Source organism: Phoxinus phoxinus (genome assembly GCF_949152265.1).
Source record: "Phoxinus phoxinus genome assembly, chromosome: 24".
Lineage (NCBI taxonomy): Eukaryota > Metazoa > Chordata > Actinopteri > Cypriniformes > Leuciscidae > Phoxinus > Phoxinus phoxinus.
Window position 1 is genome coordinate 10302679 of NC_136899.1, and position 22184 is coordinate 10324862.

Below are 22184 nucleotides of genomic sequence, written 5' to 3' on the forward strand. Positions count from 1 at the left end.
GACGAGTCTAATATACACGCATTTGACAAGCAGATTTTTTTCTTTCACTTTAGACATAACCAACTTTGTTTATGTAAACCTTGTGTGTATTTGACAGTATTAGAGCAATAAGACTCGAAAGATAACTTAGTCCAGTAACAGGCGCTGTTAGACAGGCTTTTAGTGCATGTGCGCGTCGGCGAGTGTAACGTTATTGCGCTCAGAAAAGCGCCCGTTAGAACAGCGCATCAGCAGCGAATGACATGTTTAACCGGCAAGGCTTTAAAGCACATGCAAATAATACATTTTTATAAACTACAGTGTCCCGTTCCTCTGCATTTCATGTGAATATACGTCGCGCTGTACAGTATGTTGAGACGGAGGCGCCAGAACTGCAAACTGATAGAATGCACGATTCTACGATATTTCTTCAAAAGCAGATCGTGGAGACATTTTAATCATAATATTTGACATAATATTTGACGGTGCCCAGGGCCCCTTAGATGTCCTGGGCCCCTGGGCAAGTTGCCCTAATGGTTAATCCGGCCCTGGGAATGCTAATGTACTGCACTACAGTACATTCTTGGGACTGATGATGAAAGGGACTGACAGGTCCATCAACTCCTTAATGGTCCCTATTCAAGCATAAGCCTTGAGTTCACTGCAGTTACAAAAGGTCTATAGTTGTCCATGTTTTAGGCCAGTTTTCCTACAACTTTTTGGCTGCAGTTTTGTTTTGAATAGTCGACATTGACTCATTCACATGTTGATCTTGCTTATAGGAATGATGTGAAGAAAGAACATGAAAACAATTACTCTACAATAGGCACCAAGTTTTGCCATGAGTGTGGGACCAGGTACCCCGTGGACTGGGCCAAGTTTTGCTGCGAGTGCGGAGTCAAACGAATGTACATTTAAATGGTAATAGAAAGAATGACTCACTGTAGCTGCAAAAAAGTGTGTGTTCCTTTCCAACCCACTAGTGTGCTTGGCAGAATCCATGTGCTGTACAAAACATTTCACTTACCGGTATAATCTGCTTCGGTTTCTACAGACTGAACCACATATCACCCTTCTGCTCAGTTGTTTTTAATGAAAGTGCAATATGATTGGTTACTGCTACAAAAGGAGTATTATCACAGTTAAAGTTATGATTTAAATGGTTAAATTGACTTTAATTGATCTAGGCCTTAAAATGGGACCATTCTGAAGTTAACAGGGCAATATCTTATTGTAGTGTCATTGTCATTTTATTTATAAAAAAAAATAGGTTAAATGTTTCCTGTTAAATGCACTGACTAGAGTTCTTTCGCTGAGCAATCCAGTTTTATTTCACTTCGATTTTATACTTCTTGATTGTTTCTTGTGTTTTTAACAGTATTCAACATGAAAACATCTTGTAGAAATGGTCATTGTTGTATATTTATTAGACAAACAATCCATCACATCTGTTTGACCGTGGTTTATTTAATCTCTTTAACATATTCACACATTAACACAACATTCAAAACTTAAGGCAACTGAAATGTCATGTCACATCCTTCCATACTACAACATTCAAAAAGGATTTTACTGTGGTATTTTATAGCTTCAGAGTGAGTGAAGTCAAGGAGCTGGTGTGTGTTTGTGCTGATCTCAAACTCGCGTGTATCTTGAGCATCACTCTGCACCTTGTTATGCTTGTACTGCTGCTCTGACCGCATGTCACATGCTATATGGACAGAAATGTTACCATTAAATAATTGACTGGTAAAAATGGCTCCTGAATTGAAGTGATCCTAAATAAATCAAGTGGTAAACAAAGCTCAGATTGTGTCCTGTTTGTTTAATTGATTGATTTCCAATATAACACATTCTGCACAGTTGTCTGTTTATAAGAAAATATAAGAATTTCATAATGCATCCCATAGTTTCTATTTCCTGTGTTTTTAATGCCTATTCAATTATTTACATGGAATAATTTAATATCATTGAAAGAATTATCGCAATTTTGGGTCTTTTCTCAACAAATATTGATATGCAATTTATTTAGTTATTCATTAAAGCATGATTAAAATTAATTACATACATTTTAGTTTCTCTTTGAACCTAATATTTCCATGCCACTACTGGCAACTACTGGTCAACAAGTGGACATTTGTAATACAATGTAAAATAATTGCTATATTTTTTTTTTTAAACGTTATATATTCACTTCAAAGGCTCTGGAAATTTCAGTAACACAGTGCTGTACTGTTATTTATAAAAATATATTTGTATAATATACCAGCAGAGAGAACTGTACAACTAGTCCATTATATAGGGGGAGTGACCCTAAAAAGATTATGTACCATATAAGCCCACCTACTGTTATATATATTTTTTTCAAATATAAATAACTTTTAAATAAAGACATTTGGTATATAAAAGGAAACCTGAAAATATTTGCTTGGTATTTATTAAAACAAGGACGTGCTCTATTAATAACCCACATACAAAAAAACAGTTTACTGAATTTAGTGTTTAGAACACATGCAGTTCGTGCACTTTACCCACTTACAATATTTGCATTGTGGGTAATTGTGCATGTCGAGTAAAAACAAAGGGCAGAGTTGGCTACTCAGAGGGGGACCTGGAACGTGATCGCAACTGCTCATGCCTGAGATGTTGTTTCAGGGCATGAGCAGTTGTTTTTGTTGTAACAAGCAGAACCCTTGTTGTTTGTATAAATGGAACCCTTTTAATAAGGTTCCATAAAGATATATTTATACAAATCCTCTATTTATTCATATAGTTGTTCTAGTCCTCTATCTAGTTCGCTGCCCCCTTGTTTATGGACTCAACTGCCTCTACACATCCGCCTTGCACCTTCTATTATCATTTTTAAAAATAGGCTGAAAACGCATCTCTTCTCCCAGGCTTTTTAATATAATGTTGGTATTGTTTTATTGCCTGCCTTGTATTTTGTTTTATTCTGTTTTCTATTTAATTTTCTTTACTCTGTTCAGCACTTTGTTAAAATGTGCTATAAAAATTAAATGTAGGCTATTAACTAAAAGGGGAAGGCTCACGTGCTTCTTTGGCAAATAATAATAAAAGGAGTTGATAGAAAGAACCTGAAAGAGGGTACTGATAGATGATCAGTCAAAGAAAAGAGACATTTGATGACTTTCTTAAAAATAAGGTAAAGAGTCATGTTGAAATTAAAACTATTTGTTTTTGGTTATTGTTAAATAAGTGCTGAAAAAACAATCCAAAACAATATTTAAATCATGACAATTCTCTGAATAGTTTTAGCATGTTATTGAATATGGCAATGCTAATGTATTTGGTATTGGCGGACTTGATCAGCAACGCTGCTGCTGTTGCACATCTAGGCAGGTGGAGCTAGGGAAGGTGTAGGGTTTCAGAGTAACTCTGATAGTCTGGTTCAGTGTTTGCTGTAGGGAATACCTAAAGTGCACTATTTGAATGTTGAGCAAGTAATCTCATTGGCTGCAGGATCAGCAGAGGCCAATCAGCTTGTGCCGTGCGATAATGATGTGATTGCTTGCAGATAGCATGTAAAGGACCTGTTAGCCTGCGCCCATAGAGTTTCATGACTGAACTAGATATTTGTATAGTTTGACAAGCAGTTTTTTTTTTTTTTTTTTTTTTTTTTTTTATAGCTAAACGGTTTAAGAAAGTGCAATAAGTTTACATCAAAAACCATAGTGGGTTTTTTTTTTGGAATATACTGTTGGGCTTATATGATACACATGTAGGGGAGAGCCGGGACGATTGAAACGCGGGACGGATGAAACCTTGCAATTTTCTTAAAAACCACTCACGTCATGTACGCCATATTTCTTCAGCACGTATAACACGCAATGCCTACCAGACCCGCGAAAACATTTCTTCTTTACGTCATGCCGTTTTGGATTTAAAGCCGGAAAGCTGTTTTTGAGTGCAGTAAGTGAATTCTTTCGTGCGGTACTTTTTTTTGACTGACAAGTTGTATTTATTGTTTCATGTGCCATTGTAATGATAATACGGCAGGTGTATTAGTACTGTAACACACCCTTAAGTGTGCAATCTCAAAGTTTTTTAGTTTAAGGGAAAAACAGGTTTAACTGTCGGGATGCGCTGTCGGTTGAAACAGCGCCTCCTGCCAGTTAAACCTGGTCATAGGAAAACCGCTGTTAAGGCTATTCAACTAGTAAACACTCGATATGACTCAAGGAAGAAGTATAAGATAATTAATTGTAAACGGATTTGTCTGTCTTCGTCAAAATAGCCTATTAGAAAGATTACACAAAATGCGCATAGGCTTATCGCCTATGTTTAATGGGAGATAGAACAAAATGGTTAAAATGAGCCTTTAAATTAAAATAAATGACAAAATATGTTTGTAACAATATGTACACAAGTTACTTGTCAGGTGTTGTTCATAAAAACAAGCATTAGATGAATAGTTGCCGTTTAAACTGTTATGTTTCATCCGTCCCACCCCTGTGTTGCAACCGTCCCGCGATTGAAACAAAGCACAACTACCGATCAAAGTCAATTTTTACTTAAATCATTCTATATTTGTACCGAATAACACATGATACTAAGAGAACACATATGTGAGTTGTTGATCACACACACAAAAAAAAATCTATCTGTAACCTTATCGTAGAAAATGACGTTTATCTGAAAAGTGTTTCAACTGTCCCGCCTCTCCCCTACCTTATAAGCCCATTCCAGACATTTCTTTATTTGCAATTAAATAATCTTTAAAGTGTTTCTATGAGAAATTAATATTTGACTTTTTTGGAAGGGTGTGAGACAGCATAAAAGATTTGGAGTTGGGTGGGCTGAATAGGGTCACTTCCACAAGAAGACCATAAAGTCTGTAATAGTTACAGGAATGTGCAATTAAACTCTGCCAGTTTCATTTGCAGCATCCTCCTACACATTCAGCAAGCTGTGCCAAATATAACAGTCCTGGTCATAAAAAAAGCAATGTCCAAGTTTTAAAACATTTTCACGCACAGTAGTATGTTCATGCTTAGCATATTATTTTCCCATAAAAATGGCATTGGAGGGCTTTTTTTTTCCTTCTTCAGTCAAACACTGAATAGTGTGAATGGCGAATGGTGCATCCAGTTCTTCATATTGTGTATACTCAATTGTTGCAAAAGAGCTACGCGATGAATAGAGGCCAAGTATTATATACCGGTTTGCTCTGAAGTTTTCACACGCTATGAAGAGTCTTTGCTGAGTGAGTGGTAAGCATTGTATTGTTCAAAGTGTCTCTGTAAGTTGGCAAGAATGTCTTTCACTTTGCAAGGCTTCCACTTCCGCATGTGTTGTGTCGACGCCTTTCTCTGTTTATCCACAAATGAAACAAAAGGGAGGTTTCAATAATTAAAATGATACATAAAATGTAGGAAATAGGTTGTTTGTTTCAGCTACCTTTCGAAGGCACCAACATCTCAAGGACCCATTTATTTCTTCCACAAGTCTATTTAAATCATTTTTCAGTCCATTTAAATGATCTGATTCACTCCCAAATCTCTTCAGTTCTCCGTTAACCCTGCAGATTCTTCTGTGGATGTTACGTGCCTGTGACCAATTAAGGAAAAACAGCAGATCAGTGAACTCAGAATAATGACAAGATATGATTGATCATGCATGCAGTATGGAGGAGATACTACTTTAAATATGGCTGTTTAACTAACAAGTTCCATCTGTGTCTAATGAGAACCCACATGCCTGAACTTTACATTGAAAAGTTCCGGAATGAGTGGGACCGGTTGTAACATTTACAAACCAAATTTACAGAATACTAAAGTGCAGAAACACATCAGTGTCACATTTTAGTGAAGGCAACTTTACTGCCACGTAAGAGGCTATCACGTGTGTCAGTTTGAGAGAGAAACTAGACTTGCATATGAGGAAACAGATTAGACTTACATTTCTTGGCTCCTTCGACTTCCAGACATTTCTTATTGTGCAGTTTGAATTTTGCTGTTCAATACTGGCCTCCTGAAAAATCAACAAATAAGTAAATAAATGACTAATAGTAAAAACACAACACAATACAAGAATTTTCACAGGATATTGATCAAATGATTATGTAAATGTAATCAGTTACATTGTGTGAGTTATGTTCATTTTGTTTTGTTACACTTTTAGTTAATGTTTAAAGCATTATTTTAGTGTTACCATGATGTTTTGTGGGTATGTTTATGGTTCGTGGAAAAGACAATTTTTAACTTTAATTTATCATGTGGCCTATTTTATCACCCATATTATTATTACAAAACAGATAAGTAGTTGAAGTTCAATGTATCAACTGATCTCCGTTAATGAAATGTATGATTATGAACTTTAAAATATAAAGTAAATATGCCTAACCACCTTTTTTTACAGTTGATATACATCAAGTAGCCTACAGCAGCCTGTTTTTCACTGTAAATATAACAGGTTTTTTTTTTTTACAGTAGGCCTATGTATATGCACACACAAGTGGAAATAGGCCTATAACATAAACTGTGTTAATCTCACATGTTGGTATATAGGCTATACATCTGATAGTAGGTCATACTTACAACGTGCTTCAACTGTTTCCCAATGATATTGCGGTAATCCTCGGTGATATGATTTTTATTGCGGCCACTTTCGCAGGAAAACGCAAGAGGTAGAATAATAAGCATCAAAACAGAAGTACCAAGACGATGCTGCGGATACAAAAATGCACATGGATAACCCTACAAAATATGTAACAGTGTTAGACAGTTTCATTCAGCCGTACGAGTCGTTGTATATGATTTACACAACACGTATCTAGCCCACATTATACGTATGCACTAATCGAATCAGTCATAACTTGTGACGGATCGTTTTGACTGACTTTCGGCATTTCCACGTGAAATAAGCCCTCAGTGAACATTCACTTTCGTAATAAACATGCTTTCTTGTAAATCACTTGCGAGTTTCGTTTTGATTGTTGGTTATAATCACCGGGAATCCCCAAGTAACGATGGCTATAAATACAAGCTTTTCCTGTAGTCCGGCTCAAACGCCAGTCGCAGACACTCAGTGCGCGTGAAGGTAAGAGTAATGCATTCATATTTTGCTCGATTCCTCATGCGGGACTGGGACACTTGATTTTGCTTTTGCTTTGCGTGAACTTACCATTGGTCATTTTTGAGCCATATTCACATTCAGACCGAAGCCGTCACTGCAAACTCGTATCAAAATGGACAGATGGAAATTAATCCATGTTTTCCCATTTCCTATCGATTTCCCACGTGAATCAAACGGATGGTCATTTGTTTAAATGACTCGAATGCTTTCCTCTTCTATCAGTCATTAAAACGCTCATAGTCCAGGGGAATTAAACTTCCGTCATTGGTGGATCTCATCGCTTTCGTTTTCTCTCTGTATGACTGGACTATACCTCTTCAAGCCATGCTCCGTGTGAGTTCGGACCGAGCGGACTCAGAGGAGAGGACACCGAAAGTTACCGAAAGGAGGGGCCTTCCCGGTTTCCACATGACGGCTGGTGACAGCTAGAGTCATTCTGGTTTGATCGCATTATATCGTCGGAAGACGTCAAGTGCGTGACTAACACAAGGCCTATAGTAATTATCTATCAATTATGTCAAAATAAAAAAATTATAATCGCGCACCACATGCAGTGCAATAAATTCCATTCACTCCTATCGCAAAAACAAACCATTTATTGTCCGTCAATTACAGGACATAAATCACCAATATTAGCCTAACTTTTAGGATCTACAGGTGGTAACGCAATTTTAAATTAAATAAAAGTTAAAAAGTGACGCCAATCAGTGGCGGAGCCAGAGCAGTTGTATAGGGGTGTTTTAAAGGGGTGTTTTATAGGGGTGGCCAAGGGCAACCCAGTCTGGGCACCAGCGGTGCCAGAAATGTTCAAATGATTGGGCCTTCATAAAACAGGGTGGGCAAATCGTATTGAGTAAAACTGCATGTTAAATGATCAGAACAAAACAAAACTGCAGCACAGTTTCAAGTTCAAAGTTACAAAACATTTTGTAGTTACAACAATTTATGGTCAGATACTTGCATGTGTCACTATATTATTAACATTTTACCAAAATCAAGCTCAAATAGAGTCATCAGATATGCTTTGTCCGTCATTAACAGCTGCATCTGAGGCAGCATTATGCATTATGTTTTCATCAACGTACAGGTTATAAAGTTTACTGTATGCAGGCAGTTTTTTTTTCTCAGTCATTTGGCCAAAATCTCATGTTAATAAAGATGAGGTGCTACACACGTGCCATTTAAGAGATTATTGGCTGTGACTTGATGCCAAATGACAAACTACAAAGACACTCTTCTCCGCTCCTCAAACACATAAAACATTAGTATATTATTTCTTAAATAAAGAAAACACTGTATATTCAAAAATTCAAAAAGTTCTTTATATACACTAATATTGTAAATAAGCAGAGATCTCTCCAAACAGTGTGCAGCACTTCATTCACGTTAGAGGCGGGTGGAGTTATGAAGTTTGACTGACAGTTTGAGGAGCCAATGGAGTCACGAGGTTCAGTCACAAGCTCTTTTTAAGAACTTTCATTGGCTAAATATTTGTAAAACAGACAGACGTAAAGGGTCACCAATATAATTGATTTATTGAAGAAAAAACAAAAACACCACCACCAAAAAAAGGGCACTTCGAAGTGTAAGGGCAAAAAGGGCATGTGCTCTGCACAGGTTGAGCCCTACCTGTGCACGTGCCTGGAGCAGTACGCTAGCTGGAGCCGTTTACCTCCATTCTTTGTGCGAAGCTAACTAGCGGTGGGTGCGTCACACAGGCACGCACGGAGATGAAAAGGGTATGTATGGACTTATCTAACTCTGAGGGATACGGTGAATAAGCTAAAGTACCAAAAAGTCGGCGTGTTCCTTTAAACAATTTCCCCCAGAAATGCTGCATTTGAGAGCATTTCTTCTGAATTAATGTACAGAGGAACCGTGGCAAACAGCAATACCAGGGCAATCTCATTATTGGCTAAAAGGACACAGTGATGAGTAACACCTGGGCTCAGCACCTCTCCCTGCCCCCATCAAGCTTAGCTTTCCTGTTGCTGTACGTGTAAGTGTGTGTACATGCATGTCTGTGTGTTTGTCGTGTACCTCCACCCCACCTCATTTTCAACAAGGCTATACTGTAGGTCAGTGTGTTCTTTCTGACTGTGGATACAGCTGGTCACTGCAGAAGCTACCAAATGCCAATTCCGCAGATTCAAAATATACAAGATTTCTTGAAACTTGATGTGTACTTAAGGCGTTTAGATGAACAGATTCACTTTAAGGGTACATTTACATGACAGCGATGTACTAAAAATGGAGTACAGACAACAACATTGTCAAAACGATCCCTGTTGAATCACAAGGATCTGCGGAAACGATTAAAAACACTATATTATTCATGTCAGGCCAGTAGTTGTTGAGGTCACTTTTAAAGAATCCCTACCTATAGACTGAACACATAATAGACATGTGCATGCATGACATCATGATATCACCATTTACACAAATTCACATTTTTGTAGTTTACACGGAGACGATAATGGTATCGTTTTCAAAAACTTTCACTTTGAAACCTGTTTTCAAAAGTTAGCATTTTCAGGCCCCCAAAACACGGTTGTTGTGTAAATTAACGGCCAAAACGCATACAATGTTTTCAGTTTTTAGTTGAAAAAGTCTTGTCATGTTAACGATCCCTAAGTTTCATTCAAGTAAGTCAAGTGTTACACCATGAAAAAGAACATGTGAACGGTCAGTAACGGTCCATGTCAAACACATCTCTGAGAACAGAATGTAACCCCTTATATGGCATATTGGCCACAGCCATTACTTATTTAAAACAGTAATATCCTATACTAAACCTAAACTAATCTTGACAAACTATATATCATTTGAAAGCTTACAATCTCTAGTTTACATATCTGGTGACTGATTTTCAAAATAAATGACAGAGGAGCCGTAATTTATCAATAAGCAACAAGAATATGTTCATACTCCTAAGGCGTGCTCAGACCTTTATTTTGAAATAGTGATGAACATGAAAAATCATGAAAGAATGGTAGAAACCTCAGTTTGTTTTCATGCCAAGAGTTCAAAATATAGCATCCATACAATTCTTTTAGAAATAAAGGTCTGAAAAGGTTTTAAATATAAAGAAAAATAATAATAGATTCACCATTTGTAATGTGGCAGCGAGCTATAATGCACGTACGTGTTCTTTTTGTGTTTATTAGCGGTTGAATTTATTTCAAAATCTGACAAACTTTTGCCAAACTATCCTATACTTCTGAATATGATGTCTACTTCATAAATTATATAAAAATTGTAAAAATAATGGTTCAGATCACTCAAACAACATATAGAAATGGAGGCACCCTTATATGTGCAGTAATGTTAACTAGTTAAAAAGTTTGGTACTGCGCCCAAACAAAATCTTACTGAAAGCTTATTTTTTTAAGATATCAACCAACAATTTGAAACAACTTGTTCAGATTTTTTTTTTTTTTTTTTTTTTGCATTTTTAGAGTCCTCCAGGTTTTGAAAATATATATTTTATATAAATTATGAATAATTAAATGTTTAACATTGTACATTTTCATAAACTCAAACTTCTATAACTTTTTTCTGTTTAACTTTCTTAATTTATTTCACTTCTACAAAAATCTGCCAAATGTCTTCTTTAAAACAAGACCAAACTTACATCTATATTCCAACGCATTCTTGAATTTAAGTTCAGAATGTGCATATTCATGTCTATTAAAAAAAGGGGGGTGCCACTTAAGGGGTTCACAAAATAAAAGAACAAAAGATTGACATTCCCTCAAAACTCCAAGGGTTATTACCAAATATTTTGGACAGGAACCACTAGTATTGACAAATTTAACATTAAAATCGGTAACACTTTATTTGAAGGTTAAAGTTACACATTGCTACATGCACTTACTAGTAATAACAGTAAATTATGCACAATTACAAGTAACTAACCCTAAAACTCTATAGTACAGTTTATTAATATTACTCAGTACTCATTTGAGTAAGTACAATGTAACTATGTCACCTTAAAATAAAGGGTAACACTTTATTTTACGGTGTTCGTGATACAAAGTAATTACTTAATAATTTTCACTGACTAAAGGGGTCATGAACTTGATTATAGTGTTGATTATAACATTACATTTAGATATATTCCCTTCGAAAGGTTGCAGTGATGAGCACTGAGCAGATGTTGATCGCGTGAATGCAGTGATCTCATCATTGCAACGTCATTTCAAACACAATATAAATACAGTAAGAGCTTCGTTGTGCCGCGTCATTGCTTAGCTACATAACGGGAGTTTTGGCACGTGTCCAGATAAACTTTAGCTGTTTGATTGACAGCTTCAGCGATTGTAAAGGGGGCGTTCTTTAATCCCTTTCTGTATATAATTTAATCACAATTTAAATAACAGATTATTTTCAGGCTACTAAGAGAAACAATATGAAGTTGATCGTTTAGTCACTGGCTTGATTTACTGATGCATAAACATTGAACGATTTTGAGACAAAGAAAATCTGTCTGAACTTGAATAATTACACATTAGAAATCACCACATTAGAATTAACACGGTTACATGTTTGTGGCGTTACTAACGTTCGTTGTTAGCAAAGTCTGCGCCAGAATTGCAACTGAATTACCAAATAATTCACTGAAATGTAGGCTACCAAATACAAACAAATAATGCACTGCTGAGACTTTCACATAGTTGAATAAAAAAAATAAAACACTTTCCTAGAATTAGGATCCTTTGGAAGGTAATGTAATTGACAATCTTTCTCCTTCTCATGTCACTATTCACTAACGCACCAGTTCAAATTCAACTTTATTAAGAACCCTTGCTGGCAATTTGTATGCAGCGTAGTAGACTATACATAAAATACACACCACAATAGAAAACAAAAGAAATAAGAACTCCCAACAGGAATATGAATTTTAAATACTAATATTTACCATTTAGAGTATTTAACAATCTGATTGCAAGGGACTAATTAATATTTGTATCAATTGTTCTTCATCTTTGGTAGTCTATGGCGAGAGCAGAATAGAGAACTTTAAGTGCAAAAAATATGCAGCAACAATTTTGGCTACATATAGAAAATCCCCCCCCCAAAAAAGTAAAACAAAAATGTAACCATCGCTTTGGTGCGATGGGACCCCATGGTGCTGCGCCCCTATGCGTCGCATATAGCGCATATTTTGCGCCACTGCTAAAACTCTCTTCATTCATAAGTGCTTTGAGAGATTTGGTGAACCATGGCTTGTAGAAATATTTTAACATGTCTTACAAGGGATGAGCAAATCTTCACAAAACGAAATATAACTCCTAATAACATCTGAGACTGTGAGTTCATCTATAGCCTACATGACGGAGTAAGAATCATAACAGACATCCCAATTTGTATAGTTCAAACATCCTTGTAGAGATGCGAAAGACTCCTCTGAATATACTCTAAAACACTTGATCTTTCTCTTTTTAAAACAGTTTTATAAACAGGGATAAGCAGAACAGTGATATGGTCCGGCGACCCCACTGGAGGCTAAATGACCATGCTTCTTTAAAGGGGTGGTTGATTAGGATTTCACTTTTCTAACTTTAGTTAGTGTAATGTTGCTGTTTGAACATAAAAAAACATCTGCAAGTTACAATGCTCAAAGTTTGAAGCAAAGGAATATATTTGCTTTTAAAGAAATTGTTTTTTAAGGACTACAACAAATGGCTGGTATGGACTACACAACATTCCTCCCGGATAAGTGACATCACCAACCCTAAACTGTATATAAACCCCGCCCTGCGTTTTTACTGACTCTCAAAAAGGGACAACTTTAACATGCTGGACAAAACTATCTGTGGGGTATTTTGAGCTAAAACTTCACATACACACTCATGGGGACAACAGAGACTTAAAACAGGGCATTATACCACCCCTTTAAAAGACCCAAAGGTCAAGAGTCTTATTATGGCGTGTGGGAAAAGACACATATTGATAAAAGTTCTACAAAGTGTCTCATGGAACAGAGATTATCAAATTGCATTAGTATCCAGTGGACTGCGCCAAAGACACAGTGATGTAGACGTAGATCTTCTTCTGCAAAGGCGGTCTTTCACGCCATGATGTCAAAATTCCACACTTTTCAGATCCTGTCATTTTCTGGCCATGGTTTCAATAAAAGCTGTTCCCTTTCGAACGGTCACTTCGTATTGCGTAACTATACGCAGTGGGGAAACTAATTTCCTCAGATTTATTGAAGCTTAAAATGTAAAGTGCATTGCAGCTGCACAGCTAGCATAGTGAGAGACTGGCTCACTCATTGGCTGTGCTGCAGCAACTGCACATCCAATGGCGAAGGCGCCTCCAACGTATGCGCCAATCAGTTAACAGCGCGCCGACAAACGTCAGATCCCGCCAACAGGGCGTGGCAGAGCCTATTTAGAATCTTTTTGACTATTTTATACACTATAAATGTTTGTACTTACCTTTGACCTTCTGCAATATACTCTGACAGCGATATTACTTCTGCATATTACTCTGATTTTTTTAAATAATAAATCAACCCCATATACCCCTTTTCCACCAAGGCAGAGCTGGTGCTGGTTCGGAGCCAGAGCCTAGTTTCAAATCGGTTCTTTGTTTTTCCACCGCCAAAGCACCAGCTCCGAACCAGTAAAACTGGTTCTTAAGTAGCACCAAATCATTGCAGGGTCTAGAACGGAGCCAAGTAAGAACCGCTTGCGTCAGGGGCTGGGGGCGGGGTTACCGTGACCAACAAGACGAATAGAAACTTGTGACCGCCATTTTTAAATAGCAGCTAGTCGAGCTAATAGCAGCTCGATTATAATATCCGTCTATGTAAGTTACGGCGAGCTGCACGAACGCGTTGGATTCCGATGTATTTTTGCAATCCCATGAGCATCCATAGTATTGCAACGTCCGTTATTGTTGATGGCTTGTTCGAGATGCATCGGAGCGCGAGGACCGATCGGAGCTGCGGTAGTGTTTGGAGAGCATAGGACTCCTTGTGCTTTTAGATCACTATCGCAGTGCTTTGATGTCATCTGCAAGAAGCCGATGCATCTCGAACAAGCCTGGCGTGTTTGTGTTTGGCGCTACCGCACTAGCGGTTGCTGGGCAACATGAGACGTATACAGTGACGTAAGATCTGGCTCTGTTGTGGCTCTCTAGCCGGTGGAAAGGCAAACCGGTTCTTAGTAAGCTCGCCAGTCGAACCAACTCTGAACCAGCTCTGGCTCTGGCTCTGAACCAGCACCCGGTTCTTGTTGGTGGAAAAGGGGTAATAGTGGATTCTAAGTGATCAAGGGCTTAGCACGTTCCAATTCAGCCTATTGCAAAGGTTACGCCAGTATAGTGGGCACTCATGCAACGTAAGCAATGACGTACATCCGAGTGAAGGAGATGGAGGGAAGTTAGCAAGTGAAGGGCATGACCATTTTGGACTGGAACGCAGCCATTGCCTTCATGTATGCTTTCACCCACTGAAACCGAAAATCTCGTAACACCGGTTAATCGGCATGGGTAAATTGCAAACAAGGATTTTTTTTTTTTTTTTTACCAAGCACTCAAATAATTTAAATTATATGACAAATTGCATTAGTATCAAACCAGGAATGCGTTGGTGGTTAACGACGTTTAATTAATCTCTCCCATTAACTTTAATAGTCAAAATATGTTTCACATGTTTGTGAAAAGGCCTACCTGAAAGTTGTCACGGTTTGGGTGTTTGTTTCTTGTTCCTTGTTCTGTCATGTGATCCCCTCTTTTAGTCATGTGATCCTGCTTTGTGTTCCCTTGTCTGTTGTGCCATGTTGTCATTGGTTGATTGTTTAAATGTTCACAGGTGTCCCTTGTCTTGTCATTAGTCCTGACTCCTGTGTGTATTTAAGCCCTGTTAATGTTGCTATATGTGTGGCTGTTCTGTTCCCGAGTTTTGAGTTTGTTTTTGTAAGTTTTGAGTTAATTTAATAAAGTAATACTGCACGTGGTCCCTGCTTCCGTCCCTGCTTCCGTCCCTGCTTCCGTCCCTGCTTCCGTCCCTGCTTCCGTCCCTGCTTCCGTCCCTGCTTCCGTCCCTGCTTCAACCTGCGGTGTAACAAAAGTGGTTCACAGGATTCATCTTTTTTTTTTATTTTTTTGTTTTCATGTTTGGCTTCTCAGCGCCAGACTGCTGTTGTCTTTTTCCCAGGCCTCCACTTCTTCAAGGCTACGTCTACATTAATCTGGAGACATTTGAAAACGGTGTTTTCGTTTATAAACGCTCTCCGTCCACACTAGCGTTTTTGGACGTTTCAGTGTGGATGAGAAACTTTTGAAAAACGCCTGAAAACGCTCAATTCACCTTTACTGCGCATGCGTAAAACCCCACAAAAGATCACTGAGATGATACAGATGGAAAAATAAATTACAAAATTATCGCGCAATTCTTCTAACAGGATAATTTTATTTAGCAAAATATCTCACCATTCACTGATGCGTCCAGGTCGCACTCAGTCACCATATGTTTGGTCTAAAACGCTACTGCTCTCCTGTTACAAATACCTTCGGCTTCACAGTCCACACTACAACGTGAAAACGGCGTGTTCAAATTTCTCCGCTTTGGAGAGTGTATTCCAAAAGCTACGTTTTCGTTGACTTAAAACGCCGTCTCAGTGTGACTGAAGGCCAAAACGGAGAGAAAAATATACATGGCCCAAGACAGGCAAAGAAAAGCAGGTCATCAATTCTGTGGTCTGACGAGACAAACATTTAGTGGGTTTTGTTTGGAAAAAAGAGAAGCATTCAATGGTGGGAACATAGTGCTTTGGGGGAGTTTTTCAGCCAATGAGCCAGGCATCCATATAAAAGTAAATGGCATCACAAAAAAAGAAAAACTAGGCCTGGGGACGCATCCATCAAGATAACGATCCAAAATACACAGCAAAAGTGGCCAAGAAATGGTAGTCAGGAAACAAACTCAACATTTTGGAGTGGCCAAACCAGTTCATTTGTGTAGAGAACTGAAGACCAGAGTGATGGCAAGGAAGCCTTCCAACCTCAATGATCTGGAGATCAATGCAAAAGAGGAGAGTCAAAAATCCCAGTGTCAATGTGCAAAAAAACGTTTCACCAATTATAAAAACTGTTTGACAGAATCAAAACACAGAGTACATTTTTAAACAAATGTAATATGCTAACCTGTCAAATACTGACAATATTTATAGATTTTAAAATGTTTTGGTGGTAATCGTATACTAAATTATTGATATATTAATTATTATTATTATTAAAGGGTAACTAAACCCTACAAACAACTTTTTTTAGTTAATGATCTTTAAGACTGGGGCTTTATTAACGCCTTGATTCAAGTAATTTTTTTGATGTTTGGGTATAAAGTGTTTTAATTCAACAATATATGGTGTAAAAACGTCTGAGTGCTGCCCTTTTCAGGTTGAACGGTGGTTACTGCAGTTGAATTTTCCTATTGGAAGTTGTGGGGCCCTGTGACGTAAGAGGGTACCAGCTAACCACGCCCTTGCCTACAGAGAGACCCGTCTCAGGTGCACGCCCCAGAAAGATGACTGCCGCTGGAGAATTGAGATTTCACGAGTTCACACTTACAAATAAGTCAGATAGAATAAATGCGCATATGACGTGCTGTCTGAGGAGAGGGCTCGGTATTCGGCCCGAACCCAGAGTATTACCCCGTATTCCTGGCTGTGAAAGAACAAGCCAAGAGTGAGGAGTCTGGGTGGTGGAGGGATGCTGAAAAACTGTCAAGGAATGTTAGGTGAGTTGACAGAGTTAATATGCTTCCTCTCATGCTGATAGGGAAACATTACGTTAGACATCGTATTGTTTGATGACAAGTTGATTGTTTGAACGTTGTCCTCCCGAACTTTGTTTATGAAACATCATGTGTAGATTCTGCCATCGCGTCTGTTATAGAAGATATCGACAGCACATTCATTTTAAAAGAGGATGTTGTGGGAAAAAAAAACTCATTAAACATCATCACTGCGTAAGAGACACTCAGAGTCAAATTTATAAAAAGAGAAATATTTATTCTTGCAAGAAGGTTCAGTCGCCACACAGTTGTTACGCTGCAGGGTGAGTGAGACATTAGACAGGAAGCAATGGGCAGCCTTTATACCATATTCAAGGTCTTTCTCCAGCAGGTTTCTTTCTGCCATGCCCTCTATAGATAAGATACCCATTGTTATATAAGTTTCTGTTTATCACTAAGTTGTCACTTAGGACCACCAAAAGTCAATACTAGGGTCAACGGTCCTGTCCCATATGCTCTTAAAGTGTCACGCTCAGCCACTTCCCCAGGTACCCAAACATACAATGGAAACATGTGACACAGACTACCTTGTAATACCGCGATCAAGGCATTTGTCGGTCAGAAATATGAATGAAGAACATGCGTCATTTACTCCGTCGCTCTGATTGGTTGTAGGTCTATCCAATTGAATGCAGAGGCATTTTCTTTCCTGGTTCGGTTGAAACACGCCCTATAATCACAGCCCAATGGAGCAGTTTCAGACGCACATTCTGACTAGAATCTGAGTATGACGAAGTCAGGCTAATGGTTACCTCCATATAGTGAGAATTCACACCCTAACTCACTTGTAATTAAGTGTTACTCAACAAAACGAAAGTTGTTCTGTTGAATGCCGTCCCATTTCGCAGTGAAATCTCAAACAAGTCCAGTCAACATTATTTACAGTATCTTGCTAATCATTGAACGGCACAGTCGTTCACAGTAGGGGCATGATGGGAACTGTCCTAGTTCAGCATGTGCAGATGCAACAATCCTCCTTGCTCGGGCCTCAGTGATGTGTGCGCGCCGTCTCTCCTCAAAGGTGCCTTGTGCCTGCCTTGAGAGAGTACACCAGACAGTTCTGTCTTGTGCACGGTGCGCTAGGTCTTTTGGGGCAATCCCAGCAAGTGTCATGTTGGAATTTACGCAGTCTTTGAACCTTTCGCATGGTCTGCCTTGCTTGTGTTTGCAAAGCTCACCTTATAGAAGCTGTTTTGGCAATCTGTTGTCATCCATGCGGGTGACATTGAAATCTCAGCCATTGAAGCTGAGATTTCAAGATCATGCCTTCGATGCTGGTTGTCTCGGCTCTGTCCAGGACCTCTAGGTTCGTTTTGCGGCCTTGCCAGCAGAGGCAGATAAATACCTCAGGCTGTGTATGTGGAACTGTTCCAGCTGTTCCAAATGTCTTCTGCACATGTCTTACATCCATACAGGAGGCCATGTCAATGATCTCATCTCTTTCATCAAACCAGTCCTGGTGAGTACGTTTCAGTTTTCCAATGGTTGGTTTCAGTTATGGTTCCATTCAGAGGGCCAAGGGAGCTAACTTGCTCATCCAGATGGTCAGCAAACTCTTCGCATCATGTCATGCTGACCAAGTACTCCCTTCCAGTTCATGTGATCATTGCAAATTCTGGCATTGAAGTCTCCCAGAAGGAGTAACTTGTATGGGAGTTGCTTTCATATGACTGTCCAAAAGGCTGTAAAAGCTGTCCTTGGAGTCATCACAACTTGTCAGGTATAGGTGCATAGGCACAGATGATTGTGATGGTACGGTTTTGGTTGAGAGGAAACACAAACCACAACAAAATAGCATAAATAAAAAGATAAACAAGAAAAGTCATGGGCTAGTAGAGCTGCTGTTGATGCTGATAGACCTTTTCAAATACATGTTTTTATTTCTAAATGGAATTGCCATTCTTTTAAAATTTCACTGCCATTAAACAGGGCTGGATATGCTTTCCTTACTTCAGACTTTTTCCATGCCTTCATAGTTAGAAGTAAAAAAAAAAAAAAAAAGGTTTTCCGAGAACAAATTACTTTCACTGCACCACTTCCTTTGAGAAGGTTTTCCGAGAGCCATCTTGCTGTCTTTGCATGGCAACCTCGGAGGTGGCTCGGCAGACTTTTTTTTTTTTTTTTCAGAGGATGCCAAAGCTTATTAAATGCATTGGTTTCAAACATTTCATGGAGCTGTAGGCCAGTGGCAACATTCATTTAAAAAACATAAGGATCAACTAAGTTCTATGTAAACTATGTAAATATTTTAAGAACACATAGATAAACATGAATGATCTTCCATGACTTTCTGGCGTTAAAATTCGATTTTCTAATATGCATTTGAGAAATAAGAGAACAAAACAGGGGTACAGTAGCATCTGAGAATGTGAAAGCAAATGTGAGCCTCATAAATGGGAAACAAAAATGCAAATAATTAAAAATATCCATCCCAAGCTGTCTGCTTTCATGACTTATCAGATTGTACATGCTTTTATATAAGTCAAGTCAAGTCAAGTCACCTTTATTTATATAGCGCTTTTTACAATACAGATTGTATCAAAGCAGCTTCACAGTGATAACATGAAAATAATACAAAAAACAATTTCATCATCGTCCACCTTTAAGGCAGTTCAGAATGAATCAGAGTATTTGTCCAGTTCCGGTTGGTTGAAGTCGGAGTGGAGAGGAGGAGAGACTGGTTGACACTTCAGGTCAGCGGCGTCGTCGTGTATAAAACAATTTTTGATTCACAGAACTATTTATCCACCTTCACAGAAACAATGGTGCTCCTTTTTAGACTGCTAGCAAACAAACAAATCAAATAGTAAATCTCAAATTTGAAGATGGTAAAACCTGTGTATGTCTTTAAAAATGGTTATTTCAAAAACAAACAAAATGATTGTAGTCAACTTAACTTCATTTACTGTGTTTATCCAACTGATGTATTTGACCTGACAAAAAAAAAAAACTCAACTTTTGGGAGTAAGTAAAACTCAAAAAAGCAACAAAATATAATGAGTTGAGATTTTATACAGTACAGGAAGATATCTGCATATGGAATATTGAATAAGGGAGTGCAATTTTTATCATGTCGATAATTTAGAGATGTATTCAATATCATATTCTTTAAAGGTGACATATCATGCCCATTTTCACAAGATACAATATAAATAGGCTATATGGTGTCCCCAGAATGTGTTTGTGAAATTTCAGCTCAAAATGCCCCACAGACCATTTTTTATAGCATTTTAAAAGGTACAATAAACGTACATGTAAAAGGTATCAAAATATCCAAAAACCACTTGCACAGTGTTGTTTATAGCTTTCATTTGTGTATTTTAATTATCCTAAATGTTTCCAAGAATTTGTAAATTCAGAGTTCAAATTTTTTTTAAAGTGGCCATCCCTGTTCACGTCGCCTGCCAATGACGTAATATCAGCGTTATCCCTTGTTTCCACCGTTTATATACTGTCTATGGTTTCCACTTGTACTACCATAGTAACCATGGCGACATATGAGGAGCTCTTTTCCAAAATGCTATAAATCCATTTCAATAGTTTTCAGGAAAATGACATTTTTTACCTAGACCTACACATTTTGTGAATATTCCATTTATCCTGTTAAAATGGTTGTGTGGCTCAGTCTGAACATGTTGAACAATGATTATTAAATCAAACAACAATATTGTTGATGATAAATTCAAAGTTTATTTATTTATTTTTCAAAACGCTATAAATCCATTCTTTTTTTTTCAAAACGCTATAAATCCATCAATTGTTTCCAAAAAAATATGGTTTGTCTTTAATACTTTAAATGAATTTAAATTAAACAAGTGCAAATGCATGAAATAAATAAAAGCCAACTATAATAAATAGTTAAATAAAATAAATAGTACAAATAAAATAAATAATTCCAATGACACATTTTAATATTTTCCAGCACATAACACTCATACAAATGCCAGTCCTTAAATACAACAATGTTAAAAATACATTTAAATCATTTAGTATTTAGGCTAATTCTAATTTGGTGCCGAACCTGAAAAAGTAATGATAGCCTAGTAATGATAACAATATTCAATAAGTTATTTAGTAGCCTAATACATTCAAAGTCATTTTTAGTAAAGTGTCAAAGCTGTAACAAATGGCCAAGTTGTCCACTACGTATGCATGAAAAAACGAAGTATTAAATAATGATAACGATATTCAATAGGCAAGTCAGTCAGTAATAAATACATAAAATAAAAATCAAGATAATTAATAAAAATCAGATCATCCGGTGACAGTCTCTCGGCCTGACAGAAACCTGTGGGAGCAGCTGTTTACATCCCACTGTTGGTTCTAACGCGCCTCCCGCGAATCTTCTTTTGTTGTTGTTTTTTGTGATTATCTTTGTCCAGTCTGCGTTTTGTAAACTTTAAATCACTCATTTTTAAATCACTCATGCTGAGAGCTCCACGTCCGCGACTAACTTGGACTTGACAGAGCTTCATAAGTCACAAATTGACAAGGAAGCCGCTCTTGCACGTATATTATTAGACAGGTGAGGAAATGTACATAAAACAAATCAATGTTATATAGCTCAACATGATGAAATGTTAGCATATGATCAGTATGTTATTCTAATGTTGATCTAGCTCACTGCTAGTCTCATAAAGCAAACAAACTAACATATAGAATAACATTATAACTTTCAACACACTCCAATGCTGTTTAGAACATTTGAGGTACCAAAAAGTTGACAGCACTGAAACCTTTTCAACCACAATTTAAATAGCACCTAAATCTGTAGTTACATAAGCACAGAGGATTCATTCAGCATTTGGTACTTGGTAGCAAAACCACCAAACACTTTATGCAAATTTAAGAACTCCAGCCAATAAGTTAATTTAATTCCTTTTCCGTCAACAGGAGCCTCAACTAATGACCTGCAAACTGTTGTAATTAATCATTGGTGTTTATAATAGTCTGTATTCTGCTCTTAAGATACTAACTCACTACCATTGAACTTATCCTCATCCTATTTGCAGGCTACTTTTAGCATGAGTGCAGTGAAACCAGACAAGAGCCTGATGTTGACGGGACTGAAGGACAGTCTGTGTGCCCATCCACTCAGTTGTGAATGGCTGCAAGTTCCTTCAACGGGACTTGAGCATCTTTATCTAAGGTATCTAAAGTACTAAAAGGAAAGTTTGGGTAAGTTTCTGACAGTGCATAAACAATTGATACAACCAATTACCTTGAATCAATAACAAATACCACACCTGTAATGTGATATTTCTAAATCAAAAAAGAAAAACCCCAGCAAGGAGGACCAGAA

General features: G+C 37.7%; 1 long non-coding RNA gene across 1 annotated transcript; it reads right to left on the reverse strand.

The window, feature by feature from the left end:
- Positions 1–4494: 4494 nt before the first annotated feature.
- On the reverse strand, positions 4495–7501 carry LOC306992717. Its single transcript, XR_013796328.1, has 5 exons — positions 7123–7501; positions 6537–6665; positions 5899–5970; positions 5398–5547; positions 4495–5309 (listed from the first exon to the last, which is right to left on the reverse strand). It is a non-coding gene; the product is annotated as an uncharacterized lncRNA (long non-coding RNA).
- Between the last annotated feature and the right edge of the window lie 14683 nt (positions 7502–22184).